Raw genomic sequence first — 21,845 nt, forward strand, 5'->3', positions numbered from 1 at the left:
ATCTTACTTCCACAGCATCACCAGCAGCAGCACCCACACAACTGCAGGAACATCCATCTACAATCAGGATTTCATCCATGATTTTTGTAATTACTGCAACTTCAACCATCCCTCACTGCCACAGCAGGAGCCTGCTTATGAGGAAATGAAGGCACACATCTACATACCTTTTAGAACATCCCCTGAAGAATGTCACTGGATCCCACCCAGTAATCAGCAGAGACTCTCCCACTACACCAGCCTTGCTATGACATTTTTTCTATGTTTTCGGGTTTTTTTCCACCACAGTTTCACAGCCTCTCTGCTGTTAGTCTGGAAAGAAGCTTACTATGAAAGACATCCAACCTCATGGCAAATTGCAATAAGAGGAAGCTGGTTCAAACAGTGCCTTTGGGCTCCATCCACCTTAGGCCCTCATGCTTTGTTAAAAGAGACATGTAGCTGTGTCTGGTCCTTCTGCTACTGCCAGTGTCATTTCAGAAGAGGGTCAGCAGTTTGCCATCCATCTCACAGGCACTGAAATGCTGGCATCACACGACTAGATGACAGTCTGATGTAACACTGGGCCTAAGCTCCCTTTGATATCCTCTACTGCCCAGTTGGAAAAAAAACATTCCAGAGAGAACAAACACATGAGAAATACACAGAAATGCCTGGAGCTTTTACAGGGGAGTCAGCAAGCATCACAAAATCACTCCTCTTGTGACTGCAGCTAAGAAAACCTGAATCATTTATCTGAAACATGATGGAAAGTTTGAAAGCATACTAATAGCTTTCAGCTATGATGATGATCGGATTTGGTGGCCTCAATCCAGATGATATTATTTGTTACCGGACCGACCATATACACAAGACAGTAGCAGAAGAAAAATCAGTAGAATGATCACTCTTTTTACAATGTCAACACAGAGGTCAGGCACAAAATTGCCCAGAAACTGAGATACAGGAAGGAGATGCTATGAGGTTAACTCTCCAGTTCAGGGTCAGGGTACCGCCTGGACTGCTGCAGTGCTCAGTGGCGGAGAGGTCTTGAGTCTGCTGCAAAGTTCAACCTGTCCTACAAAAATATGTCCCACTGGCATAATGAAATCCTCAGCAGAAAGAAAAATAAAGTAATAAAAATTAAAAAATCCAAACTTTACTGTTATGAAAAAATTGCAGGTTTTTTTAAAAGTTCAGTTGCTGTAGCCGTAGGTGACATTTAGCTCCTTCTAACAAATAATTTGCGCAGATGCATGATTGATATTTAAACATCTGTCACCATTTTTCCTGTCTCTTCCTTTCTTTCTTGTGTTTTTATTTGGTTTTGGTTTTTTTTTTGTTGTTGTTGCTAAGTCTTGTGACGATTTGTGCACGTGCTTGCTGTTAATAAGTTGGTAAGCATTCTCACTGAATACAAGTAGTCTCATTGAGTTCTGTTTGCCTGCTTTAGGGTCACAGTGTAATCCACAGTAAGGCAGAAGCTTACAATCCAATGTTATAAAAACAGGCAAGTTATACCAGGGAAGTAAGAGTTGTACTGAGATGGGAATACAGCTGTGTGTCCTTACATGTGTGCGTGTATGTACATATATTAAAACAGAGATGCAGATCAGTACAACAGTTAAGAAGGAGAGAGAAAAAGAGCTAGCTAGCTAGTTTCCAATTAATTATATCAAAATGAATTGTGAGAATAAACAAGTTAATAATGTAAATATGAGAACATCAGATTATTCTAGAGAACTGGCTTAAAGAAGACAGGTAATTTTAATATCAGCCCCAGTAGCTGGGTTATTGTTGCAGAATGCAGAAATATTTCTTTCAATTAAAGGCATCTATTTGTTCTGCAGTTGATAAATTATTTGCCAGCTTTGTCTAATACTGAGATTTTGTCTTTATGCATTCAAAATTATTTAAATTATTAACACACATGAAAAGGAAGCAAAAACTAGAATGCAGAATGTGTTACACCTCACATGGTTCTGTTTTTCCCATGAGCCTGAAGGAAAGTGATTCTCAATACTTTTCTTCCGCTATCCCACCACCGCTTTTGTTTGATTTCATGAGTTTGCCCCCCTGCAACTTTACATTTATGAATTCATAATGTGAGCCAGCAATTTCTTATGCAAAGTCAAGTAAATTGGTTGCAGACTCTTTCTCCCACCACCACCCGAGATACTGTTATCTGTCACATTTTATAATAGCACCATCTTTCTTCCATTAAAGAAATTACTTCAGTAAGATTCCAGTTTTCCTAAGGCACATCACAGGTGAAAACCTGAGTCATCACTCATTAAGTAGTTTTAACTAGGCTACTGAACAACTGATGCCTAAGTTTAACTTCTGAAGCACTATTCTTTTCCTTCTGAAATTGTTTATTTCTAGCTTTCATTCCAGTTTCTGCCAGGATATGATTTATGGAGTAGAGCAACTCTCTTCAGATCTGAGACATATGTTTCAAAGCACTTGTTTGGCTTCCTTTTACTGCATGGTACCAATATGTGTTACTCAAAAACTTCCTAAAATCAGCTAAAGTTGTCACATATTCCCATTTCAGGAGGTTCTTTGTTCTGCTTCACCTCTTTCCCCAAAAGGTTAGAAGGACAAGCTAGCTATTCACTAAGAAAAACAGTTGCCTGCAAATCTTTATTCAAATTAAGTCAGCTAATAAATGCATCTCTTAGTGCCTACAGGCCTGAAATATTCACAGATATTTGCATCAGTTAAGATTTTTCATGTTTGTATTTTCCATATTTATTCATTAATTTCCTATCTTTTATTTGTGTTAACTCCTTGATGGTCATTGAGTGCTGTGATTCAGGTGAAATTCACAGACTGGAAAAACAAGAAGCTCATGAAAAACCTGTTGAAGGCACTGTATGGCTCTCAGTGATGTTCCATACATCTTTATATGTGCTGAAATCAAAACTGACCCACAAATAGGAGAAAGGGAAGGTCAACTAATTTGTATGTATTTGTTTGTCCAACTGCACTTTGAAATACATCCCTGAAGACTACAGATAGAAAAAGAATGCTTTAATTCTGAAAATTCTATAGGAACACAGCAATTGCCATACTGGATCATACCAGTGGTCAGCAGCATGTGTTTCAGAGGAGTGCTGGAGTATATGCCTCAGTTTTCAGCCTTCCTGGGTAGATTGTATTCAGGTTTGTTTTTTCTACCTTGGCAAAAGGTGCAACAGAAAAATAGGAATGGACATATGGACATAGAGAGAGACACTCTGAACTTTAGAAATGGAAAAAAAAGAGACACTTCCAACACCAAGGCCTAAAGGAAAATTTAGGACTTCTTGGTTCAGAAAAACCCAAAATGCTATTAATGAAAAAAAAATATTCATTTCAGTATTAAACAAAACCAAACCAAAACAAAAACAAAACCTGAAGAGGAGATGCTCAGCCAAACACAGAGGTGACATAACCAAAATGGATCAAAGACTACAACTTTTTTGCACATGTTGAATTGTATCCCGTGCAGAAAGTCAGCAGACAGCCTAGGCTGCCCTTCAGCTGTCAATCCCTACCCTCAGAGCTTTCCTGGGACTTCAGCAGTTTACAGGCTTTATGCCTGTCTTTAGGACAGAGGTATATTTCATCTGCAATATGCAATCACTTTACAGGAATAACAGTCTATTGTATCATCAAATCTAAGGTCTTAGCAGGATTTTTTTCCTTTAACCACTCAGATGTATGTGTAAACAAGAAGAAGGCTATCCAGAGTTCCACTTCCATGTAGTACAGGAATTAGAAACAGGCTGAAACAGACCTGTGATATGATGTGTATCAAAAAGGTTTAGGAGGCTGGGGAAAGTTCCAGGCATTACCTATATAAATAATACTCAGAACTGGATTTTTTTACACAATTCAATATCTTTTTTTGACATCTTCTGAAAAGACACCAAAGCCTCCTGTGTACAAGAATCATACGGGATGAGATGACATCCCATCTTTTGGAAGCAGAACTTTTCATTTGGCCAGTTGTAGAAATGCTGTGGGATGCCCTAGGGATTTCTGTCTATCTCATTTCCTAGCATGAAGGAGTTGCTGTCAACTCCAAAGACAGAGAATTAGTCACTACAATAAAGGAGGAATCCTTCTTTTTATTGCAAACAAGCCTGTTTATCAGCTCAAGGAGACTGATAAAAGGAAATATCATATTAAACTGCTCAAACAACATAATAAGTAATGGATTGGTTAAGTGACTAGTTGTCCTACACAAAACAAATGAAAAACAAAACCATTGCTGTACTAGTTCTAGTACAGTACATTAAAGTCATCAGTTACCAATAACTTAGTGCTAGTACAAGGCTCTTACAGCTGCCAAGTAGGATATAATTTCAACTGTATCATCTGTATTTTAATTATTTTCATTAAAAGCAAATAGGCTGGGGGGGAAAGAGCCCCTATATTATTATTGCACACCGTGACATACCATAAAGCTCACAGTGTCCCACTGCAATGCAGACCTCTGGCAATACTCTATAGCAATCACCCATTTAAATGGTTCTGCAGAAGTCATTCTGATTCATATATGCCCAAAGAAAAATGACTAGGCAGCAGTGATATGAAACTACTTTACTGCACAAGAATATCTGCAATAAATAAGCACACTGAAAGTATTGGGTACACAGACTTCTGTTTGCCAGAATAATTCCTCCACTGAGTTGACACTCTCAGATTCTTCAGCCCTTCCTGGTTTCCAATTTTACCTAAACAGAAATTCAGAGTTTCAACTTTTATGATTCTTTACAAGCTTCTTTTCTATTCTTAATAAGCCAAACCAGATTTTTATTACTTTAACAAATCAGGCCAGCAAACAGAGATGTGAGAGATCTCTCTTTCTGAGAGGAGAAATATTCCTCTGAGGTGAGATATTATCACCTCATTTAAATCTCCACATCTAGTACTCTCCAAAGCCCTCCTGACAACTTTCTAAGGTAGGGCCAGAATCAAGGTGACCAGCTAAGAGGTGAGCATATGTCCTTACTGAGAGCAGGGCCATCCCTCGTTTCCCGTAAGCTGCCCGATAGCCACAGTAGATAGCAGGTTTTGAATGCTTGCATTAAGCTCCTTTTCAATAATTATACTAAGAAAAAAAAAACTCTCTGAGAAGCCACTTTAGTAATGAGCCTGTGTTTTGACAGCTACTCCTACAGAGATGATTTCATACTTAGAGGAGAATAAGGCAAGTGTCTTCACCTATTTAGGCTTGACATGGGCGAACACCATACACCTAGTACAGACCTTATGGCAGGAGTCTTTGCATCTTAGGAGGACAGGGAGAGAAAGAGGTTGAAGTGATGGTGTTGAAGTGAAAAGGGGGAGGAAAATTCAAGAACAAAGTTAAAAGACTAGGGCAGTTGAAAATAGAAAGGAAGAGCTATTTTTTGACCAGTCTAGGTTTTAAACATTTTTTAAAACTTCTGCTCATGAACAACCTCTGCTAGCAGGCTCTCTGCAAAGGCCCAAGCTACATTTAAGTCATACTGGGCTTTACTCCCAAATAAGCTTTTGAATATAGCAAGACTCCAGATCTATTGAAATCAAGTATAGTATCATTTTTCTTAAAACATATGCCAGATATGAGCTTTTATTTATCCCTGAAATTGCAGATACAATTAGTACCAAAATTACCAAACCCTTAAGAAATGATCCAAAGCTTTTAAGCTGTTGTAGGAAGCGTCACAGTTTCTATATAAATATTAGAAAAAGTACCCTCTTAAATTTTTGCCAGGGTACCTATTATTTTCTTTGAGTGACTGAAGTGTCTGTGTGTCTTGAGTACTGAAACCTTTGTTTCAGTATTCTGGCCACTAGGAGATGAGCAGCAACAGGATCCAGATGTTCTACATTCAACAACTAAAGGAAAGAGCAGAGGGTGTTTTCTCTGTTTTACGTATTTCTGGTAATGTCTCCCTCAAGACAAGATCCCAATGGCTGTTGAAAAAGATGAGTTTTCCCCTCTGCATGCAATACTTGGCACAAGATCAACAGCAGTATGGAAGAAGAATAATCCGCTTTAAACAAAAGGGGAATGTGACAAGGATCTGCCCCCATTCTAGCTCTGCTGATTACTGGCATGAAAACAGAAACAGACAGCACTTTTCAGCTGTACATATAGTACTGGGATGTCTAAAAGAATTATTAAAAAGCATGTGGGGTGGGGGAAGAGCAGAGAGGAATCGCAGAAGAGGAGAGGGCAGGGAGCATGCAAGAGGAGGGTCCCAGAAGCACATTTGCAATCCAAGGCAGCCAGCTCAACTGATACCTCAAACACCTCAAGACTGCTCCCTCCCTCCCTTCCAGGTGGTCCCTCTGCAGGTGGGACACCTGAGCAACCTCCATTTTATTGAACTCTTCATTTTTCACATCTTTGAACCTTTCTTTACACCACCCATGCTTGCTCAGCTCTGACCTCCAGCATGATTTCCAAGCCCAAGAGCGTGCAGATGCTCACAGGGAATATACATTATGCCTCTTTCTCCTAGACAAAACGCTCTGACCCCAAATGCAATACAACCATAGTCATTTAAACTGAATAGGCAATATCCAGGACATCTGCACTAACTATGGACAACAATGTTCTGTTATCCACCCCAAAAGTCGAGTCCAAAACTCTATTGTTCTGCCTGCCAGAAACCATCCTCTAATTTTTTGTCTAAATTTAGTCAGATATGATTAGTTCTCACGATGACTCTTGTACCAGTAGTTTTAATAGGTCTTTCCTTTCCTGGCATTTGCCTTTCTTGTGCATTTGTAGACAGCAGTCAATATCTCTCCTCAGTTATTTTTCTGATCTAGTCAAGCCAAGTTCTTCTGATCTAAGGCTCTGGGTTCATTATGTTTCAATTCAGAAGAAATCATGGCAGGTTTTAGAAGAGGCAAACATCCCTCCTCCCTTTTCAGAGTGTGCATGCGTTCATGTAGCCACAAAATGAATCAGATCAGAGAATGATTCAGGTGAAGGCTAAGCCTCAAATCTATGTTCGGCAACAGTACAGACTTATTCCAGCTATTCATGCTAAAAACCTTCTTTGAAACTCTTGAAATAAAAATGAGTATTTCTTGAAAGTAGGTGACCAAAGATGAATGCAGGATTTTAGATGCCTGCTGGGACTCAGACATAAAAACAATGCTGGAAATTGCTCATCAAAGACTACGTTTGCTATTTCCTAAGTTCAGGCTTTCAAAATTTTCAAAAATCAACTTTGTACTACAATGAAACCAAGGCTGTGAAAAGCTTCTTACCAAAATAATACTAATACTAATACTAATACTACTACTACTAATAATAATAATAATAATGTAGCTGGCATTATACACACAACACAAAATATTAATTAAAATAAAAAAAAAATCTGATGACTTCTTCATCTTCTTGTGAAACAAAGACAAAGCAAAATCTAAATGAGGGACAGAATGCTTACAAACTAGGTAGGCACTTTGATCACCAGGCTATTTGCTTGTCTGCATAAGTCCCTGAATTACACCAGAAATTAATTCCTAACACTAAATCATATTTTGAAACACATTTCCTCCTCAGAACAAGCCAATTTGTGCAAACAGTTTGAAGAAAACATAAATGTATATTGGCAATGTTAACTGAAATACTTTCACTCATTCTCATCCTGTTATACACTGGAACCAGTACCTCCTGATTCAGAGTTTAATGATTTATCTATTAATCCTTTCTGATCTAAGGTGTTTCCTGTCTTGAAAATGACTAGGCTTCTCCTGTCTTCTTCTGATTAACTCATATAATTGTGCAATTGCTGTAAAACAAATGCTCCAATTCAACCTTCCTCCAGGTTATTTGTACACATATTTCATAACAGGCTGGTAGTTCCTAATGCTTGGTTCTGGGGCAACTCACTATTAACCTTTTTTTCTTCTGAAAAATTAGGTTTTTATTTCTATTTCATTGTCTATCTTTTAACCACATTTAATCCATAGCAGGATGTAACCTCTGACCACGAAACTTTCTTAATAGTCTCTTGTGAAGACCTTCAGCCAGAGTCTTTTGTTTGCAATTTTAAACACATTATACTCATCCATTGTCCTTCCCCCACTACTTCTTTCAACATTTTCAGTGAGTTCCAGCAGGTTGAAAAAGCTTCAATTTACTCTTCAAAAATAGCTGGTATCTTATTCACCTTGGAGATTAAAAATTTGAATAGCTTCTCAATTTATTTCGTAGTTCTGCCTTATTATTCATCAGGAGGCAATTTTTAGCAACAAGCTTATCTTAATAAACACATAAGGGTTAGCCTAATTCTACTGGGTACCTTCTTTGCAACCTAATGCAGATAAACAAAAGTACTTTTAGAAAGTGATGTGCCTGTAATGGTATAACGGGTACTACAGATATTATACTCAGTAATATTTTCACCTTACCAATTAAACTGTGGATATTCACAATTAAGAAAAAAACCAACAAACACACCAAAAAACACAGAGACTGTAGCATCAGGTAAACTTATACAAATATTCTAAATTTGTCTGTGTTTTTCACCCAGGTCATTTCCTCTGTCCTACATCTTTCTGTCATTGACATTGAAGATGCCTCGGGATTTCCTAGACTTGCAGATTGCAGCTGACGGGGATATGGGCCACGCAAAAATTGGTCAGCCTAGTTAGACAGGTCCCACAGAAGGAACTCCTACACATCTTGGTCATGCAAACATGCTTTTTCTCATGCAGCAAGGAGGCAGAAGGGCACGAGGGGGCAGGCTGGAAGAAAAACTTAACAAACTCATGACCTGCTCCTGGTCCTCGTCTGAAGAGCACAGATAAAAGTGGTTGGCAGAAAGCAGCCTAAAGACACATTTAATTGTTCTGGTTTCCACAGTGGCCATAGTGTGCATAACCACATCTTTTATAAAGCTCTCCAAAACATGCTAATTAATGGAGGTGCCATTTTGACTCATATGACCCCAACTGAGTACCCTTGGATTACCAAAGGCATCTCATAATGGTGGATATGTGGCACTGCAAGACAAGCTGTTGCATCTCTGTTACATTTCACTGTCGTGTTGTATTTGGTTTTCTTTACTTGTACAGTAGCAAAAAAAAAGGTATCCTCTCTCTGTAGAGGCAGAGCGTTAGAAGAGAATTATTGCTTAAGTGGCTGCTCAGGGAAGGGGAAGGAGGCAAGAATAGGAACAATTGCTGCAGGTTCATAGACAAGTCAAAAGGGAGAATAGATGGGTGAAAGAATGTATGCCATCCAGGATTTTGTACTGAGCAGTTACTATAGCTTTACATGATTGTAGTGAGAACTTCTAGAGTAGAAAAAGTACTTAAAGGAGAAAACCGTGGGTATGGAACTGAGATACAGAAGGATGTTTAAGTCTATTCTTTCTGAAATAAAGCTTTTCATAAAAACACTCTTCTTCAGATATAAGCCAGGACCAAATTGTTCCCTCTTCTGCCTAACTCAGAGGGGTTATTAGCCTTCTGACAGTAATCCTTGCATTGTAGCTAGGCTGTGAGAAAAAGGAAGGATCTTGTCCTTTGGGACTCTTAGTCCCACAAGAAACTGATATTAGTAATTGGTGTTATTGTTAGTAGTTTAGTGACTGCCCTGTACTTCCTGCAAAAGGAGTGGATCAGTGCTGCCTTGTTCAATTACTTTGTCTGAGTTTAATTACACTACTTAGCTCCACCACTTCATTTTTAAAATAGCCATGAATGAGGTGAGAAGAGAGACATTTTCCCTTATCATCCCAGCATGTCCTCTCCCTGATCTCCTCTGTAACAGCCTTGATTTGTAATGATTCACTTGCTTTCCCAATGTCTTCATAGCCTTAAAGTACTCTGTATTTTCTCACTTGCTTTGATAATTTGTTCTTCAGATTGTCTCATCATTTCTTAATCTCCATTTTATATCCATCTTGAGCAGATGCTCTGTTCTGCTGGAATGGATGACAGTTTTTGTTTCAATAATTGCTTTTACCCTTTTGCTTAAACTCCCTGAATTAAGTTTATTTTTTATCTCATCCATTTGGGGAAAATGGAAATAAAGTCCAAAATTTCTCAGATTTTTCTATGGCAATTTCACCCGCTTTCAGTGCCTCTTGAAGAATGTTAAACCTTTCCTCCCCCAGCTTCCACAGGTTGACAGCTATAGGACTAAACACAACTTTAACCTGCAGATTTAAAATACAGGGTGCCTTTTTCGTGGTAGAATTGCATCATACTTGGCACCCTTTCTGTCTTCATCTGACACACAGATCTGCAGTCCACCTATTAGTGTTATGAGGGATAATTTTTGCTTGCTGAATTGAACTGTTTTACCTCCTGAGATAAGGATCTACAAATAATATATAATCACCACTTCAGTAGAATCAAAAGACCTCAGAGAAGGTTAAAATTTGCAATGTAGTAGATACTTTTGATAAACTGTTATGACACATTCCTTGATACAGAGGATGTTCAGTTGGGTGTGGATGAGACATCCACAAGGGCAGGGAAGGACTGTTTTTGAAATGAAGCAATTTTTTTTTTTTTTTATTTCAGTACTTTTCTCACGTTCATCATAAAAACATGCTTGCACTATATTGTAGCTTATGCAACCCTTGCAGTCTCTGAATAAAACAGAATAAAACAACCCAGACAGATCTGGGACTGTTGCAGAATTAAAGAAATGAATGCTGAGGTATGGCAAAAATTCCAGAAACTTTCACCACCAAAAGCTGGAGGTGTCTCCAGTGTCCACTCTGTGCAGATATTCAAGTGCTGGAGTGCTGGGTGAAAGATGGATGGCCTGTAAAGAAGAGAACAGGAGAACATCAATAGCAGCAGGGACCTACACTGTTCTGCTGCCAGGTGCAAGGAGCCAGCCTACATCAAGTAAACTTGCATATTTGGTTCAGAAAGGAGTGTGGTGCATGGGCCCAGAGGTAAATAAAAGCCTGAATGAGACACCTGCTTTTCCTCATTGAAGTACTTACAGGTGGTGTTTGTGCTGGGGGAATAGGCTTTCCAAAGGGATACCCATGTGAAAAAAAAAAAAAAGAAAAAGCACACGCACACCAACCAAGGCTTCCCTCAGGGATGCCACTGGAACCAGGAAGACACCCCGAAGACATACAAGCAGTCTGCAGCAAAGCCTGAAACTGAAGCCATTTGTCTCAGGCTGGTGTCAAAAGAACCATCCAGTCTGTCCTGCTTGCTCGTGGTTCCACAGGAACCCACCTCAGATCAGCGCCTATGTGAGAGGCTGAAGGACAAGGCCTGGCAGAGGCTGAGGGACAAGGCCTGGCTGTCTGGGGTCGGGGGTTTGGCCCAGGGAAGAGGCCTGATGTTGGGCAGTGTGGGGCTGTCTGGGGCCACCAGGCAGGACCCAGCATGGGGAGGGTGTGCTCTGGGTGGACCAGGGCTGTATGAGGAGGTGGTGCCCCAGCAGCATGGGGAGGCACTCAGCAGAAGGCAGGGACACCTCTCCCAGAGAACGGCTGCAGGGTATGAGGGATGCTGATCGCTGGTCAGGCTTCTGTAGCCTGTTTTTTTTCCCCTTCAAACACCACTTCCACTTTTCCTTCTATACTTGTTCTCCTTTCTTCGACTGCAGGAGGCCTGGACAAGAACATGAACAGATGACAACACACTTCTGCCTTCTCCCTCCATGGTCACTCAGCCAGCACTCGTGAAACTTTCTATAAGGTCATCAACATAAAAGTAAGGAAACTCATATAGCACCAGCCTGCACCCCATAACAGTTTTACAGGCAGCTGTATGCTCTGCCAGAGCTGTGGCAAACAGAGTTCCCCCACTATCTGCCCTTTCTGTGCAAAACTTACCTCAAAATACAGTTTCCAGCTCACAGGCTTATTGCTCGGGTGTTCTGGTTCACTTGGTCTTTCTTGGGCATCCTTTTGAGGCTTTTCTATATTGTCCTCATACATGTATTCTCCTGAAGACAGCACTTTGTTCTGATTTTCCATATTCACAGGTGGTGTTGCCTGTGTGTTTGTAAATATACACAAAAGTATATCTATTTTTATATAAGCACTTCTAAATCCAAATGAAATGGGCAGTCAGAGGATACTGGGAGATCATGAGCAGCCTGGTCTAGTGGAAGGTGTCCCTGCCCATGGCAGGGGGTTGGAACTAGGTGGTCTTTAAGGTCCCTTCCAACCCAAACCATTCTACTACTCAATGAGGGGTTCAAAAAATGGCAGCCAGCCAAACACCGAGTGGTATGAAAACACACAGGAGAAGATGTGTCAAAAACACCTTGGTGGCTTCCATGTACATCGTGGGCAGGAGCTTCTTGTCTTGATGTGCTTCCCAGGTAAAGTGGAAATGGGCTGCTGGTCCTGCCAGCTAATTAGCAGGAAATCTGCAAATAGGTGGGGTATGGTGTTTTACAAAATGGCAAATCCTAGGGGAAAGAGGGGTGACGAGTGGGTGACGCGACTGGGAAGGGTGAGGCTTCCAGGGCACGTGGAACATGGGCAGGGGCAGGACTTCCACTGGAAGTTGGGGGCAGAGCATCCGTCACTTGTTGTCTCTTGCACAGTTGTCTTTCTGCGACTTGACAAGCTTATCATGAAAATTTGCTGTATTAACGGTTGCTGGAACAGGATTAAAATGTCGGTAGCACCCTAAAATAAATAAATAAATAAATAGGGAAAAAAGTAACATCTGCGAGGGAAAATTCCTGCAAGAAGTAACAGATGTGATTCAAAAAGGCTTCTCTGAAAAGCATTTTAAGTTTTAATTATTTGGCGTATCTCACTGCGTAGAAGCAGAACTCCCACAGATTTCTGAACCATAAATAGCAGATTCAGATTATATTTAAAGAGATTTAATGCCATGGGAGAGTGGACACATTTCTACAGAACAAGCTGTACAAAATGTCATTTGTGGAGGCCTATCCAAAGAGATCTAAATACTGTACAAAAAGCACGGCAAAATGCAGGTTTTGTACGAAGAATAAATTTCAATTCATTCCTACAAATGCAACGATGAAATTCCCAGTTTGTACTATATTGAAAAAAGGAACAGGAAAAAATGCTGATGAGTACAGGGAAAAAAAACACCTCTGACAGGGATATGGAGTACCTGACTGAAAAGGTACTTTTATCTTGTTCTCATCCCTAATTTCATACTCATTGATTAACAAATTTACCCTGTGCTTCATATGATATCATGCATCATTCAGGCAACTTCTTAAAATTTAACAAAAGCACAAGGAACTAGAAGAGAATGTCATAATACACAGAATTTTAAATCTTCTTAAACCAAAGGTATGCTTTAAAGAAAATATCTACTAAGCATACCAGCATAAACAAGCTGGTTTCCACACAGCATGATGTCTGGTTTTATTTGTCTTGTTTACCAGGGTTTTTCCATGCCAGGAGCTCTGTGTACAGAGCCATGCTGTAGCTGAATAACATGCTGTAAGTAAACGAATCATTACAGAAGGGAAAACACAATTCTTACTCATTAGGCTCACAATTCTTATTCATTAGTATATTCTTTCCCCTTGATTAAGTAGTAAAAAGGAAGAGGGCTGGGGATTATAAGAGAGGTACACAGGTTTTTGAAGTGCAGCAATTCTCACAAAAAGGCTGCAAGGAGTTAAGGAATGAGTGATCTCTGCCTGCAGCCCTACACTTTAGTCAATCCAGCTTACATGCTTTCTCTGCAGGTAAAATTCTATATTCTGAAATGATACAAAGCATGGCAATGTCAGGCTGGTACAGGACCTGAAGCATTGAATGCAGATAAATTGTAATAGCTTCCAGTCTGCTTTCCTGGAAATCTGCTGTATAATTAAGAGTTTTCCACTTGAATGAAAACTCGTATCGTTCCACTCCTTTACTGACCTTTACTTTGCCCTAAATAATCTTGTTTATGCTGTTTGACTTCAGACCTGGTTACAATTTTCCCATATGGTTGCTTAAAATTTTCTATTGAAATGGTTTTGTTAAGACAAAGTGGGGTGGGGGGCACCAACAAAAAAAACCCACAATGGCAACAAAATACGAGCATTACTTGATCACAAGATGCTTTTTGTATATAGAACTTGATCACACCTGGCAATAGTGATAAGCAAGAGACAGCAAACTTCATGATAAATTCATAACAGATAGACTGAGATCACAGAGGGCTCCTGGGATTAAAACTAAATCGTACTTGAGCTCTTGACTCCCTGGGGAGTCTTTCACAGCTATCACAATTTCGTATCACAATTATTGTGACTATGCCTATCACAACAAAAGAATCCCACAAGCTCCTGTGAGTCATTAGAAATAAGTACCCCAAAGTGTGAATGCTTAACCAGAAAGGCCTTTTCTCTGCCTCACAAGCCTGAGAATTTATTATTACAGAATTCATTAACCGTGAGCGTGGACACTGCAGTTTTAGAGCCAAACTCTCCTACATCAAGAGGTTGAAGAAAGGTGTCAGTACGGCTAGTTAAAATAACCAGTATTTTTTCTCTGTCTGTGGGAGAGTGAGCATGATAAACAGACACACCTAGATTTGGAGGGTTTTTTCTCCCATGAACTTCTTTACCATATTGCCTTATGCTGAGTGGATATGTAGATGATATGTGGATTAGGCAACAGACAGATCATCTATCTAAATGCCATCATGAAACAGCTGCCCTCTTCTTTTCTATCCTGTTAATGCTAACCTTCCAAATCTCAAGCAGGCACTGGTATTGTTCCTAGAAAGACAATAATAAGAGCAATGGACCCAACAGAACACTATGCAAAATGACATGTCACATTAGAGGAGCACTTTGTTTTCATCTGAGGATTCAAAGTGTTGGAGGCAGCACATTTAGAACAAAACTCCTGGACTGAAACCTTGAGAGCTTCACAAATCACATTTTCTTTGCGAGCCAACGCAGCATTTTTTTTCTAATTGCCAAGCTGCTGATTTTAATGTAGAGTGGACCCTGTCAATAGGCTGGGATTAATGTTGTGGAGAAACTGTAAGTACCTAACAGGAAATAGCACTCTCTCTGATAAAATCATCTTTATTACTTGTACTTGCACTTTTTGGTTCTAATAAGAAATCCATGGCCCAGGATAGTTTCTAAGCTCTTGGGGAGATGTTATACATTTACCTATGACTTACTGATTTGTATAATTACAGTCTCTGGAACTGAAAAATCATGTGCAGTGGGGTTTTTTTTCCTCTCTTCACTACAGCCAGATTTGCTGAACTTCTGGAACTTTGTATGAAGCCTTCTAGCCCTGTCTAATGTTGCTGCCCCATTGTGAGCTGTTACATCTCTGGAGTATGTCTGCATGTTTTTTACATTTGTGCCTTGCCATGTCTTTTCTGCTGACTTCTGTACACTTGAGATCATAAGGATACCAGTGCAGCTTCTTGGGAGGCTCAGAGAACATTAAGAAGGGAAGGTGCTATGAACAGGGAGTTAGGTGACATGGGATCTTTGGTGTCTGGACATTCGTCATTAAAGACACATCAGCATTTTGAACAGTAGCCACAAAAAGTTCAAACTGTTTTAGTAGAAAGACAATTGAAATAATGTTGACTAAGTATTAGAAGATGATTTTGTTTGCTTGTTACAATAAGTATGAAATTCAAACCACCTGAAATCTTAATTAATGTGAATTGATGTAAAGTTTTTGTGTTAGTCTATCACATCTCTGATGTGAGCTCCACCTTTTTTTTTTTTTTTTTTTTTTTTGGTGGTGGTGGTACAAACTGAATAACATGGGGCAGATTTTTCAGGCACACACACAACCCAGACAACTACCTGGCTATGCTGTGAGCAATGGTTGGAAAAAGACACTTCCAATTTTCAAAGACAGGCATAGTCAGCCACATGGTCAAATGCATGTATACATGGTTCCTCTAAACTGGTGATGTGAAATAAGAATGCAGGTTTTTATACTGGTATAGATCCAGCTGGTTACATCTGTAATCAGAGCTTAAGGCTTTCCATATTTTATCCTCCAGGTATAATTTTACCTGTTCATATCTGTAAAAGGCTGCTAACCCATATTAAGCAGTTAATAGTCTATTTAAAATGGATATAAAATATACTTGTGATATAAAAAGTGACCAGAGGAATACTTCCTTCTGCTCTTTGACCTCAGTTTTTAACCCTTCTCACTTCTACATTTAGGCCATGTACATGGCATGCTTTGCCCTGGCAGCATTGCGCAAGCACGTGCTTGGAAGATGACATTGGCCTGCTCTGCTAGAGGGTCAGTAGGGTGTAGAGCACCACTCTCCTTTCCTGCAGCAAAGACCAGTGCATGGAACATGACTTTTATAAAAAACAGTTAAGCCTTATTGCCATTTTTACCTGGAAGAATAGTGACCTAACTTGTCTCTGATACTTCAGAGCTTGGGTTCTGTGCCTAGGTGGGGGGACCTGTCATGGCCAGCCCTGTCACATGCCAGAGATATCATAGGGCTGGTGTCACAGGTGCAGTCCAGGACTACAAGTCACTTTAGGGCTTTCCCTTCTTCTTCCTTCTGCTGGATAACATCTGCTCTCGCCTGAGTGCACTTTTGACCATGACACACTGTGTGGGTGCCAAGAGCAGCATGTAGTGAGTCATTGCCACCATTTTCTGCAGAGAGCCACCTGTGTGCAAACCAGACTTGATCCTGCAAGCTTATGATTCCCAGCAGCAGTGACAGCAGAAGGTATCATGGTGTAGGATAACTTTTACCTGTGTTCTGAGCAAATTGGAAGGCCACTGCGTGGTGAACAATTTCAGTAGATAGATACGACCCCAAGTGATGTAGCACTGACGTTTGTTTCCTGTTCCAGGAACCTACCCCAGTGTAAAGATTATACATAACTGCTTTGGACAGGCACTAAGCTGATCCCACCGACAGCCAGCGGACGGGGCTTGAATAGTTTTTATAGGAATTTATCTTTTTACTCTTCATGACAGGAACTGGGAAAAGTCAGTCAAGAAAATTACTTCAGAGTATTCTGGTGTCTGCTAAAACACTTATTCATTGTACCGGCAATTTCTTCTGTCCTGGAGAAGGAATGGGTGACATTTCTCAGGATTATACAGTGCTCCATGTACTGTGGCCGAACTGCTGGCTGAGTCCCCAAGACAGGGTGGTAATTGGCTCAGTGCACATCAGGCTCTGTTCAACTCCTTTTTGTGAACACAAAGGCTGGGAGGTAGCCAAGGAAAGAGAATGTACAGCAAAACACAGCTGACGTGAATGGCATAATAAACAAAAACAGATGTGTCTCTTTACATAGTCAATGTGAGGGAGGTGGGAGCAAAATCTGTTTCAACAACAAAAGAAAACTGGTACCCAAACCCAGGAGGCTTTGTAGACAAAGAAAGATGCTGTCAGTGATCATAAGTGAAGTAGCATTTGCAAATCACTAGAAGATAACAACTGTGAGGAAACGATTGTTGTGGGTGCCAAACTCATACAACAGCCCAAATAAATGACACAAACATGATTTCAGTGTTCAAGGCTTACAGTGAAGCACTGATGGCACTTGGGCTGGCAAACCCAGAGCCCTTCACAAATTTATTGGGTGGATCAAAGTTTGTTACTACCCTGCCACATACTGTGTACTCTCAGATGCAGTCCCGTTTTTTGGATGTAGACCAAAGGGAAACAATGTAATAAATTAAACATGATTTAAATTTGAATGACTCTCAAGTGCAGAGGATGACACTCTTCAAATCAAGACACCTTGAACTTCTAGATATGCCTGGCTTATGGGTTGCTATAAAGTTGTTGTTGCTATCATGTCAAGACCACTGTGAAAGTATTGGCCTCTGCATTTATTGGCATGCAGAGCTTTCACTGCATGTCTTAGTGGCAGTAAGTGGAATGATAATGGATATTTTTGATCCCACCTAAGACAAAAGTTGCACTGAGCTGGGAGTTTTACATACCAGTTTCACACATCACCTTCACACACTAAGAAAAACAAAACACTTACTCTCTACAGCTAGAAGACAGGTGTAAAAACTGATAGGTGGGTAAGGTGAGTTTCCAAGGTTATTTCAGTGCCAGAGCTGAAGTTTCTAACAAGTTATATCTCATGTCTAAATATCCTTTAGGTTAAGCCCCTCAGTGCTGCTGACAGCAGGTACATTAGATAAATCAGAGTATTCAGAAGGAAGAAAATTACTTTAACAAGATAAAAGGTTCTGCGTACTCCTATTATGGAAAGAATTAAGAAAAGAATTGTTCTTAGATAGCATCTATATAATGTTTATATCTCTTAGAATTAACACAGGAATATGATATATTCTCATTTTATGTCAAGCTATCCATGTCTCAGGAGTAAGTTTTTCCCTTCCACATGGAAGTTGAAGGTTGTGAGGTCTGTCCTTAGACTGTAAGAGTTTTGGGGTATAACAGGTCTTTGTTCTTTATTTGCAAGTCATGGTCAGATACTTAGCCACAACAGGGATGCCTAAGCACTAGCTCCACGTGAAAGAATAAATGTTCTCCCTTCTGGGTTCCTAAAAAGATTTTGTATTGGCTCATATGCACAATTATGCACCCATATTTTGGTATTAAACATCTTTGAAACTGCAAATTTGTGTCTACTGATTTTATAGTGGATCATCAGGGACGCAAAGAGCTATGTGTAAGTGAATTATTATAATATTAATAGCAAAACTGTTCATTCACATCATGAGAAGCCCTAGCTCATGGTCATTATTAATGACAGAAGTTTGCAGCTGAGTTGTAACTAAAACAAGAGAGACAAATTTTTTCAGTGCTACCTATCTAGAATTAAATAGCATCTTAGTATTGTAACACAGAGACAAGCTGGCAAATGAAGAGTTATACATTAAAAATGCACATTCATATACATTTAGAATTCAGTGTGCCATGCACTCACAGAAAATTTCCACCTAGGATCTTTAAAAAGCAGGAAAAATGGTTTTGCAAATTATTTTCCAGTGTTATGGTGAAAAGCTTTACAGTTATTTCATAAAAGCCCATTTTATTTCTTTGTTTACTTATTCCTTACACTCCTTTAATGCCAAATGGCATTTTTCTTTACTAATAGCACTGTAGTTCAAAAGACCATGAACAGCAGTAAACTTATTAAAAATTTAAAAAGGCCTCTAAGGTAAAATAACAAGAGATGCTTGACTATGCTATCAATGATTTTGGAGTTGGTTGTGGTGGGGGTTTTTTATATTATTTTTCCTTAAACTAATTTATTTTCAGGGCACTTGCAATATTCAAACCAGAGGACATGGAGAATAGGTTTTCAGGCCAGAGGGGATATATTTCTTAAGAAAAAAATAGGAACTGAATGAAAAAAAAAAAAAAAGAAGAGAAAGAATAATTATGGTTTAAGCTTCCCTCTTTTGGACAGTTGCTGTTGTTGTGGCTAAGCAACCAACACAGGTAATCACCAATGAGATTTCAGTCATTGTATAGTTGCTTAAGTTCAACTTAAAAAGCTGAAGCACTCAAAACAGTCAAAGAATTAAAATAAGGCCTGGGAATAAGAAGTGACATCCTACACATTCATATGATTTAAAGAAAAAATAAGTTTGCATCTACAGTGTTGAGCTTTATGATGCAAATGTTTACGTTGCTGTTTTACTCCTGGGAAGAAGGAAGCCCCACGCATTCTAATAAGAACACTGAAGTCTAAACAGCAATCTATATACTCAGAGAATTTATTCATACCAGATAATGTTTTTGGTACCAACTTAATCCCAAAACTTACTTTAAAAAGAAGAATCAGCTCTCTAACTGGTAAAAAATATTATATGTATTACAGTCCAGAAACTTATTATTTATGAGCCCAAACACAAAAGATTGCATCTGGTAAGAAAAATTTTGTTTAGCTAGTAAAAGAGCAAATTGCTGTTGAATCACTGATACAAAAGCAACCAGGGAAGCACAAATCATTTGTTTAACATAATTCTAACTTACCTGTGATCTGAACTGCAGTATTTTTTGCAATATAGTCCAAATAAATGGTTTGTGCTTGGGTTCAACAGGTGGCAACTAGCTAAAAATCATATCTTGAAGTTTACAATACAGAAAGAAGTAAGACAAGGCATTTGCATGAGTAAAGGTGAAGTGTGCCAAGAGTTAATAAAAATCTAGATATAACGGATGCGTATGTCCTGTTCCTAATGCTTCTAGATAAAAAAGATTTATCTGATCACAGCAATGTTTACTGTTTCTTTTAGTGAAGGCATAAATCTTTGCACCTGCTCATTAATGTGCTCAAAATTTTTTGCCCTTTCTGCTTAAAATGTAGATAATATTACCCAGAGGCTGTAATGTAATATTTAATTAAGTTATTTACTTTGACTCTGAAATTGCGAACTGTCTAAATTATAACCCTCTAGTCAGTACTTAAGCAGTAAAAATTTAAATTTAGTAGTCATTTTATGCATACCTTATATACTAGGAATTAATTTCATAATTCCTTGGTGATGATGAAGATATTTAGATTGTCTCTGACCAGTGTCCATAAAGGTGTTTGATTTTGTCATCATGGGGAGAGAAGGGGAGGTGATCAGTACACAGTATCATATGTTCATCCCCATTTTCCGGTCTTTGCTCCACTCAATTGTCTTCTTTCAGTGACAATTTCTTCTTTCTCTTTAGGCTTGATGAATTATTTCACTCTGATGAAAAAAAGAAAAAAAATAATCATGGTGAACCAGACTTTATCAAAATAAGTTTAATTCTGCCTTAGAGTGACACCATGAAAAGAAAAAAAAGGGGGGGAAAGCCCTTAATAGGTCTGTTCAGTCAACATAATACAAGTTGGGATCAAAACCAAAGTAGACTGATTTTACTGCATATTTATTTTATTACACTGACACACAGTAAAATTGTCTGGATCCCTTAACTGTTTATTTCTGGACCTTCTATTTCTTTTACATTCAGATTTAACTTTGACTTTACAGAATTTGTGCTATTTGTTTATGAGACAACTATAGCATTAACTTTTTTTTTTTAATCTTAAATTGTATTTTTGAATGTTGACTTTCATTTTATTCCATTTTATCATTTTTACCTTTTTGTGTGTGTGTGTGTGTTTGTCTCCAGAGGTCTACAGAGTGAAAAATTTCTTTTCAAATCTTTGTTGAATAAATGTGTTAGTCTAGCCACTGCCTGGTTCAGAATTCTTAGTGCAGTTTTAATCATGTTAGAAATAAATCTAACTGCCCCATTATAAACCATTTCAAGATCACACAGTTTTGTAGCTGAGAACAGAATAATATCATAATCTGAATAAAAGAAATGCCGAGACAAAATGTATGTAACATACTAAACTGAGTATACAATAAGAGTTTCCAGAAGATGTTAGGCACACTGTGCGAATTCATGAAAGCCAATGCAGAATAAATCTGTGACCTTTTCATTTATCCATACCTTTCCCCTTTCAAAAACCTACTGAACTTTGGGGAATAGTTAAACTTACAATATCTGAGTATGGGGAACTTAAATTTTTCCTCTAAGAAGGAAAAATTTTAAGCTTACTAAATGGAGTTACAGGCATAGAAAACATTCCTGCCCCAGAAAAAAAGGACAAAAGAAAGAAATGGGTCAGAACATCAACTGATGTAACTTCAGGTGTGATTCCACTTAAATGGGTGACAGACATCAGTTTTAAGGTGAAAAAAGCGTTGTTAGACCATCCTACTCTGACCTCCTGCATAAAGTGGGCCAGAAAATTCCATCCAGTAAACTCCTGCTGAGCTGACAGATCTCTTGATTTACTCAAGAAGAGGATTTAGCTCTTCACTTTTTGAAAGACCAGTAGATTTTCTCCCAAAGAGGTAGATTTTCATGAGGCGGCTGCAGTATTTGATCCAGTATTTGATTTGCAAAAAATACTTACAGTTTTGATCTGTGGTGAC

The sequence above is a fragment of the Falco rusticolus genome, chromosome 3 (assembly GCF_015220075.1).
Source record: "Falco rusticolus isolate bFalRus1 chromosome 3, bFalRus1.pri, whole genome shotgun sequence".
In the NCBI taxonomy this organism is placed as follows: Eukaryota; Metazoa; Chordata; class Aves; order Falconiformes; family Falconidae; genus Falco; species Falco rusticolus.